The sequence below is a fragment of the Rhagoletis zephyria genome, unplaced genomic scaffold, assembly GCF_001687245.7.
Source record: "Rhagoletis zephyria isolate East Lansing unplaced genomic scaffold, Rhagoletis_zephyria_1.1 Rzeph_scaffold_11635, whole genome shotgun sequence".
Classification (NCBI taxonomy): domain Eukaryota; kingdom Metazoa; phylum Arthropoda; class Insecta; order Diptera; family Tephritidae; genus Rhagoletis; species Rhagoletis zephyria.
This window is the reverse complement of record NW_016168711.1, coordinates 8,854-18,767: the sequence shown is the minus strand read 5'-3', so window position 1 is coordinate 18,767 and position 9,914 is coordinate 8,854. Positions and strand designations below refer to the sequence as shown.

Here is a 9,914-nt window from a genome sequence, read left to right as displayed (position 1 = left end):
TCTACCAATTTGTACCAAACTCGGTATGGTTATTGTGATTGCCACATAAGAGCCTAACGTTGAAAATTATTGAAATCGGACTAAAATAACGGCCGATTCTCATATAACGGTAAATTTAAGAAATGCTTGAAACTTCAATATTTCGAAATTTAAGGACGCTAATTTACTCAAAATTGATACACCCCGGCTTACCATCTAGCGGAAGGTTTCGGAAAGGTGAAAAAACATATATTTAATACTTGCGCCGGGTATTTAATGTTCGGCTCCGCCCGAACTTAGACTTTCTTACTTGTTTTTTTTTAATCTAGGCTGCTGCAACTTATCATTTCGTCGGCTGCCGATTGACGTCCATATCGTTAACCATGTCGAATGGCCTTGACTAGTCTACCGCGACTCAAACCGTTCTATCTCAAGATCGACGTTGATTCAGACACAGAAAACCCATACATGTGCAAAGAAAGCCTTAGATAGTTTGCTGAGTATCGCATATCTGACAGCTGCGGGGCGGATGTTAATAAATCGTAATAGTAATAGTCCAGCAGAAGCTATTTATTTTATGTGTATCTGGCTATACTAGAAATGTATTTTTACTCATTCACATGCAACCACTAATGCATTTTTCTATGTTTTAAGATACGACAACTTGTGTGTTTTTGAAAACCTTAAAACAATTCATAAGCATAATGCAACTTTCATTTATTACATATCGGCAAATTGCAATTTGTTGCCCATAGTTTTGCCATTCCACCCTTTTCCAGCACGCAGCTTCATTACGAACGTCTACGCTAAATTACAATACGATTTCCATTGCCATCAAACTTCATCAACTGGGCCATTGCATTGCTGCATTGCCAACTAAATAAATCGTATTTACATAGTGTCCCCTCGCACCGGCTTGCGTTGTTGCGGTACATTAGTGTGAAACCTATAATTTTGAACATCGTAAACACGTCGTAAATTTAGTTCAAGCAAAATACTTGACGCGAAAGCGTACCTTTATTTCATTTTGGTATACTACTTTCATTTTGCGATGTGATGCAGCAAATGCATATTCCAATTCAACTGAAGCAATTCACCAGCAATTCTCTAGCAATTCGTGCAGCTTTGTTCATAATGTGTGTGTGTGTGTGTGTGTGTGTCTGTGCGCAAACAAAAGTAAAGAATTGCAAGGCGAGTAATGTAAGGCAAATAAAGAAGACAAAATTAAGAAAAAATATGTATATTCATGCCTTAAGTGCAGCAGCAAAGTAAATCAAAAAGGAGGCAATGCCCACAGCGAACTTTGAATAAACCCTGTAGGGAAATGGGCTGGTATTTAATGATTCGGTATTTCTTAAAACGTTAGTAGTTGGTGTTTTCTAGAAAGAGGAAAGAAGAAAGAAGAAAGGGAGAAGGCCGATGATGGTGGTCGGATTAAATGCGCCTAAAATGCTGGTTTAACGTTATAGAAAGGATTTATATAACAAGTAATTTTTAGCAGAAAAAACCGACTTAAAAAAATATATATATGTCTATATATTTCATGATCCAATGATCGGATCTAAACCAAATTAGTATGGGACTACCTCTGAGACACTACCTTTCCGTTGCAAAATTAAAAACAATTATTCAAATCGGTTGACGTGGTGCAAAGTTATGCGGTAACATACATAAAAAAAATAATAAAAAAAATATTCCGACGAACTGATAACCTCCTCCTTTTTTGGAAGTCGGTTAAAAAGAAGGTTTTGTGATAAACAAAACCTCAGTTAGATCAATCAGAAATTAACTCAAATATTTCTTAGATTCTACAAATGGATTAAAACACATTCTTTCCAAATAGTTACAGACTAGCTACTACTAGCTTAGTACAGATTTGGTAGTTTAAGATTATTCTCCCTGTTTGGCTGTGGGACATATATGTATATCTACGCACACCTAAGCTTCAATGAGTGCATACACTTTCCATTATATGTACCAACATTAGGATGGTCCCTATATTATCAACATCTAAATATTGTTTTATTATACGTACCAAATAAAGACATATCAGAAAATTTCAGTATTTTAAAATAATTTTTAGAGGTCGATACTAGGGCTAAAAAAAATTGTAGTCGGATAAACTTGACATATTATTGAAAACTATTCATATAAAATCATAGTAAACGCCAAGTGGATTCACCAAGCAGTATTGAGCTCAAAACACTATTATTTGTCTAAGCTTTTTTTTGGAATAAATACGGGTTTTTTTTTTTAATTTTGTTTCAAGTTTTATAACACAGGCTTACAAACAATTATCTTAAAAAAATAACAAGGAATTTATGTGTAGGGGGGAGTTAGTATGAACCTCCTTAACTCGAAACGCATTTTTACCTAGATAGGTATTACCTCCGAGAATACTTGTTAAAGGTTGCCACCTATTCGAAATTAGTTGGAAATTAAATAAAACATCACAATATGGGTATCAAATGCAATGTGTTTTAAAAATACCCAAACCATAATTATTTTTGGATAGGATTGCCACCTATTTTGAATCCCACATTTATTGTATTTATATTATTATTTATATCATAAGGGTTAAATAATACTATTCGTGAGTACTAAAGAAGGCCCTTTAGCTTATATATTAACTGTTATCATGAAAGGTATTTTTTAGAAAATTAGTACGAAGATATTTGCAATGAGGATCGCACGTTTTTCTTAATACAACAATGTATTTTGTTAAAATCAATAAGAATTTTTTGTATACGCTCAATATTCACTTAGGTCTCTTTTTATGCGGCTTTTTTTTATGCGGATTTGAATTTATGCGGGCTTTCAGACCATTATTCTGTTGTTTTGAGAGTTTTTATTACTTTTTTCAGTGTGTAAGAGGCAATGCTTCTGGTAAATAATTTGTCTTTGTATTCTTATATAATTCATGTATTTGTTGTGGTATTTTTTATTTATTTTTGGTTAAAAAACAGATACAATTTTATTCATTTCATTAATGTTCATTTTTACATGGAATAATGAGTGTTGAAGTGAAGAAATAAATAGTTTTTTTGCCTGATAATGCCTCACTGGATTTTTTGATGCGGATTTTTAGAATTTTTTACATGGAGTATCTGGATTTATGCGGTTTTTGAAATTGCTGGAACGCATCCCCTGTTTTTGTATGAAAGCAAAGAACTTTTTTATGCGAATTTTTTTTATGCGGCTTTCTGAGGAACGCGTGTACCGCATAAAAAGAGACCTAAGTGTATGTACTTTTTATTTCAGCGTATTTCTAAATAGGGTTGCTACCTAATTTTTTATTTAAATTTAATTTAATTTATTAAATATTTTATTTTTTTATTTTTTTCATATGATATCAAAACTAATTTTTTTCAAAATATTATTTTTAAAATCTATCTATCGATACCCAAACCTTGCACTTCCAACAAAGCTCGGTCAACCTGGTACATACTTGTGTTTACCGGGGTATGATTTCTATTTATAATTAAACTGGTAAATTCGATCAATACCAATCAGAAAGACAATTAAACGACATATCAAATTTTGTAGAATTTTCGCGACAAAAAAATATTAAAATTTTTAAATTTTCGTGGATGTCTTTATTTTGTACATATAACACAGACAAAATTTATATGTTAATATTTTAGGGACCACCGTAACCTACATACTTTCTTACACTTGTAAAATATACCCATAAGTGTAGTAAGTGCCTTTATGTATGTATATATGTAGAGTGTAGCGTACACCTCTTGACCAAGTCATGTCATCCAATTACAATATTTCATACAAGTGGTTGAAAGTGCTTGAATGGAAAAAAATATTAAATAAAATTAAATAAATAAACAAGTGAAATGCACTAAGCGTGAATTTTGTTTTTGTGCAAAAGAATATTTAAACTTCGGTGCATTTTTTGTCAGTGGCATGCGAAAAGAAAGCCACACCACACACGTGTTGGTCATAAAATTCAGCAATTCAAAAGAATTTGGAAAAAGAACACTGCATAACAAGTTGATAAAAAGTGCTCGTGTGAGAATAGTTACTGAAAATGAAATGAAAAATATCCGGGTATCAGAAAATTCTAAAACGACACAAAGCAACAACGAAAAAATCTGCAAAATTTCACTTGAGTTTCTTATTCTTAATGACTCACAAGTGCAGTAGTGCAATCGGTTGCTCACGGCCACTTTACGGCTGTTCATACATTATGCAGCCGCTCCTATTTCGTACCGAGAATTCGTGCTTACGGATATGCTAGGGTGGTGAAAAAAATTTAAAGATTCTTAAATAAAAACTTTCATGGGGGAAAACTGAAACGAAAACATAAACGGAAAGGGAAAGCTTGATAAACAGGTTTTCTTAACTTGATCTATAATTGCCAACTTCAGTTGGCAGTGAGGTCAAACACGAGTGATAGAAGGGCTGTGTGTCCGGTGGAGTTCTTAGTGATTTGTTATTTGCGCATGCGAAGGCAACAAAGTAACCAAAGAGCTGGCGAAAAAACATTTTCAACCGTGTTTGTTGGTTGGTCTTTTTCGAGAATTTAAATTTCTGAAAGGGTATTTATACACGCACCCTGTAAATACTAGGGAGCGGTAGGAGGCCCTAGGCGGCCCAGAATCTTTGAATTTCCTGATGAAATGAATTACAAAAGGAACGCTGAGATTACCTTCATAGCCACCTGACAGCTGAGAAAACTCAATTCGCTGAACTTGTTCGAATCCGAATAAGAATCTCAGGTATCTTATCGGTTAGGACCGAGAGTAAAAATCTTCGCCACTTGTTTCTCTCGGTTGCGACCTTGCACAGGTTATTTAATCACACAACCCCGTATAGACAGACAGGTATCTCCTGCTGCACTTGGTCCTGCCACATCCTGTTCGTAGGCGGCCTTGGTTTCGTTGTTCACCCAAAGGTGTCCAGTCGATAACTACCGTCGTAATACATATTTTTCTAATTTTTTCTACTTCTCTTTATGATTCTCATCGAAGATGATCAACTGTTAGTTCATCCATTTTTTGCCATTCATTTATGTATGTATGCAACCTATGTAATTTGAAAGCATGGTACCAAGTAATTGCTTGTCAAATCATTGTAGAACCACCCTCGTATGGATGCCTATTCTTTTTTGGTTTTAACCCTTTAATGAACAAGGGAAATATGCTTTCCAAAGAGATTCTCGGTTCATAAGAAAACTCTTTCTTGTTTTAATAATGTGTGTAGTTATTTTTATGATACAATTTTGAAAATTTAAATATAGACTTTTATCAAAATTTAAAAAAATACCATGAGTTAGAAAAATATTAGTTTTTGAAGAAATATGAGTTAAAGGAATCAATCAATTTTTTAAAACATTTCGTTTGGAAAAATTTTTAGAAAAGAAACATTAAGAAAACAACTTTAAGGAAAAAAAATACCTTTTAAAAGGAATTTCAGGGGAAAAATATTTTTTTGTGAAATTTTTACTTTAAATCATCTTTTTGTAAGAATATTTGTTTGGAAAAAAATTTATGAGAAGCAAAATCTTTTTGCCAAAAGCAGAAATAATTATTCAAACAGGAAAAAAAAATTTGTAGGAAAGCAAATATTTATGGAAAAAATTTTGAGAAAACTGAATTGTGTTGCTTATATTTAAGATTTTTTTCAGAAAATAGTTATTTCATAGAAAAAAAATTTTTGCATAAAATTTAGTGCTTACAGATTTTGAGGACATTGAGTTGTAAAAATAACTTTCTCCTTATTTGTTCTTAAAAAAATTAGTTTTTTTACCGATCTCAAGAAACAAGAAAACTTTTAACTATAGGCTTACGGTAGCGATAGGGTGAACTCGAAGCTTGTGTATTCACAGTTAGCACCCCACACTGTCTTTGTTGAGTCTTGTATGCACTCAGTTATGAAGTGAGTTTTGCTTGCATCACTAATGTGACTAGTTTCCATTCATTTATATTTTTTCGCCTTTCAAATTCGTTCAGCTGGGCCCCCAAAGGTGTGCAATGTAGCGCAAGTGTAACACTTTCTATGTCAACAGTCCCCGGAGCAGGACTTAGCGAATAGTTATTCTACACGCAGATTTGTAAATTTGCATGTGCTTATTTTTATATTTGTACAGGTATGTACATACTTACAAATATATCTAGCTTGCATTTTTCTATGGCGTTACGTTACAGATTTTAGTATGATTTTTTAATTAATGTTTTTTCTTTTTAGCGCGCCACTTCAATAGACTATCCTAATTGGCATTTCTATGCACTCTACATATTTATGATTTTAAAAAGATGCATGCGCTGGTAGGCTGAAAAATGAATAAATGTGCAGCCATACTCTGAGGCAAGCATGAGTCATTAAAAATTGAAATAAAAACCTTTGTTTAGTTTTCCACTATGAACAGTCCCATCGAAAATGTTGAAAGCAGCAGTGAACTTCAACGATATCTAAAAAAATTTATTTAGTATAAATTCATGAACGCCTTGTTAAATAAGAAGAAACTCGTATAAACTTCCGTTCATAGGAACCAAACCTATCAAAAGTTGAACGCGAAAAAAGACGCATAAAAATACTTCAGCGAAGAAAGGCACCTAAACTTAGTCGACTTAACAATGCAGTTATACTAAACTCATCAAGTTCTTTCAAATGGCTTTATCAGTTGAAGAGAAAAAGAGTTGAAAATTAGCCTAGCCTAGATTAGACTTTATCGAGACAGCTGATAACACAATTACCGAACTTTATCGCCCAAAATAAAAATCGAATAGATGGCAACCCTAACAAAAAATATTTTCAAACTAAATTTTTATTAAAACTCTTTTTTTTTGTCACTCATATTTTAATATTTCATTAAAATTGTGTAAAAGCTAAATAGCTTAGGCTTTTCAAACAAATTGGCAACCTTCTGCGAAGCATTTTCAAACTGAAGTCTTTGAAAGCTCTTTCGTCTGATACTTTGATATATAATTCAATTACCTGAATAATTAAATTTAATTTAATTTTAATAATATCACCTGGCAACTCTTCTAAACAGTTCAGATATAAACTCTTCTCAAACCCATGAACGTTGAAATCACCTCTTTTAGTAATTTATTTAACTTAATAATTCATTTAAATTTAAAATTTTCAACAGCTGGCAACTCTCTTCAAACCATCAAACAAAATTTTGATGTTTAAACTGAAGATTTCTTAGCACTCTTTCGTTTAACACCCATATTTTAATACTGCATATAATTAAATTCGGATTTTAAAGCAGGTGGCAACACTTTTCAAATTACTACCTTTTTAAACTCGTTTAGTCTGGGCTTCTGTGGGGGAACATTTTGTAAATTAATGTAATTTCCCTGTTTAAAATTAAATTTGATTTTTTAAACAGGGGCAACACTCTCACATGTGGCTACTCCGCTAAATATAGTTCAGAAATAAAGATTTTTCTACCCCTCTTCGATTGATACCCATAGTTTAATAATTCATTTAACTTATTTAATAATTTGAATTTAATTTTTAAACAGGTGGCAACCCTCTTCCAACACCTCAAAAATAGTTTGTGTGTTCAAATTAAGTTCTGCTTAATATTCTTTCATTTCACATCATTATTTTGACATTTCCTATAACTTCTGGATAAGCTAATTAAATTCGACATTGCAAGAAGGTGGCAACTCTCTTCAAAATATTTTCAAACGGCCACCTTCTGAAGCCCCTTTCGTTGTGCGTCCATATGTTGAAACATATTTCCCCTAATTAATATTCTTAATTCAAATTGAATTTAATTTTTCAAACAGGAGGCAACACTCCTAAAGTTAAGTTAAGAAACAAATATTTTTAAAACCCTTTTCACTGATATCCGTTTTGTAATAATTGATTTTTTTAGATAATTTGAATGAAATTTTCAAAAAAGTAAAACCTTATTGCATATTTGCAGTGCAAGAGTTTTAATTTTACACCTTATTTTGGAAAATCAAACGAACGGTGCTGTTGTGACGGCATTGCTTATTATATAGTTTATATTCAATTGTTCTACAGGTGGCAACTCCTTTCGAAAAAATAAAACCAGTTTGTACATCTACAGACCAAGCGGGCCCGATCTTAATATAAAAAAAAATTGTAGTTATTGTTATTAGTAATACATAATCTGGGAACTTTTACAACCCAGCGCACATTTGCAGAGGGTTGTTAAAACCTAGTTTGTTGGTATAGATCTTAATGAAAATTCATACCAAATTGCTTAGATTGATGAGCAAACCCGACTTAGGCATACCGGATTAACTTGCTTTGTGTGCACAGGAAAGTTCCAGCATGAATTAATTAATCACCAAACCTACTCAATCAAAATAAGAGTTAATGATTAAAAATTAATTTTTAGTCAGATTAATTGAATTTAATCGAATTAACTAATTGATTAAAAAATCAATAGATTAGTGCCAACATTGATTTCACATACATATCTCTATACCAAGTTCTAGATCTCTCCCACAAATACTTCCAGAGATATGTGTGTAATATGAAGATTCCAATTTGTATGGGAGGGGCCTTGAGTTATCGGAATTACTTTCTGCCTAAGACCATCCTTGCGAAATCCGTAGCAAGTGTACCGAATTTCGTTCTGATCGGGAAACTGGTTAAGGAAGTAGCCTATTTTTCAATCCAGGTCACAAACCATCTGTGGGCAAAATTTCATTTTCAAACAGGTGGTAATTCTTAAAAAAAGTTGCCTATTTTCCAATCTAGGTCATAAGCTATGTGTGTGCAAACTTTCACTCAAATCAGTTCAGTCATTTTCGCGTATTACTTTGAATAAACTTTTCTAACAGGTGGGAACTCTTAAAAAAGTAGCCTATTTTCCAAGCTATATTTTAATCTAATTAAAATTTTTAACAGGTGGCAACTCTTTCAAAAAAGTTGCCTATTTTCCACCGTAGGTCATAAGCTATCTGTTTGCAAAATTTCATCCAAATCCGTTCAGACGTTTTCGCGTATTAATTTATTTAAACTTTTTTAGCAGGTGTGAAAACTTCCATGCCAACCAGTTCATTCAATTCCGCGTATTAATTAAATTGAACTTTCCTAACAGGTGGCAACTCTTAAAAAAGTAGCCCTTTTTCCAATCTAGATCATAAGCTATCTGTGGGCTAATTTTGATGCAAATCCCTTCAGTCATTCTCACATATTAAATAAATTTAACTTTTTAACAGGTGGAAACTCTTAAAAAAAAGAAGCTTATTGTCCAATCTGACCCATTTGTGGAAATTCCACTCGTCGAAAAGTTCCCGGAAGAAAATAATTCTTTGAGCACGAAGATAAGTATATGGGGCAACTGGCAGGTTTCAGATATTTTTTTTTGTTTTTTTTTTAATTTTTAATTTTTTAACTCACTCTGGGACCGTTTGTTAGTGAAGTGGAACCAAGAACTCTTTTAATTTTGGCAATCATGAAAACATTGCGTATACTTTGAAGAAATGGGTTTTTTAATGAAATAAAATTTTGTATTTTTTTATTATTTTATTGTTGCATTGAAACTCAACCGCAAGAAAACAAAAGCTAAATGAAATGTTTTACTTGTGTTTCCAAACAAATTTGGAATTAAAACGGGAAAAAAATTATGGCAAAAAAAGTTGACTTCCTTCGCAGTCGGTAGGATTCGAACCTACGCTCCCAGAGGGAATCTGATTTCTAGTCAGACGCCTTAACCGCTCGGCCACGACTGCTTGTTGACATACTACCACCGAAATGCAAGCAAACCACGCAGCAAAATGGCACGAATTACTACTTATAGGTAAAGAAACAGAAGAAAACAGCTAAAAGCATTGCTACTTACATGAATAAATTAACATAAGCAAAAAAAAATACTCTTAATTGGTTTCCATAAATTGAGAGATACAATAAAAAAATTATAAAATTTATAAAAAGTAATGGTTTATGCTGTGAAAGCGTTGGCTCTCTGCAATGTGCTAATGTAGGTA

At 32.6% G+C, this 9,914-nt stretch overlaps 1 non-coding gene across 1 annotated transcript; it reads right to left on the bottom strand.

The window, feature by feature from the left end:
- Window positions 1–9,577: 9,577 nt before the first annotated feature.
- TRNAS-AGA (transfer RNA serine (anticodon AGA)) lies at window positions 9,578–9,659 on the bottom strand. The gene has a single exon. It is a non-coding gene; the product is annotated as a tRNA-Ser (tRNA).
- Between the last annotated feature and the right edge of the window lie 255 nt (window positions 9,660–9,914).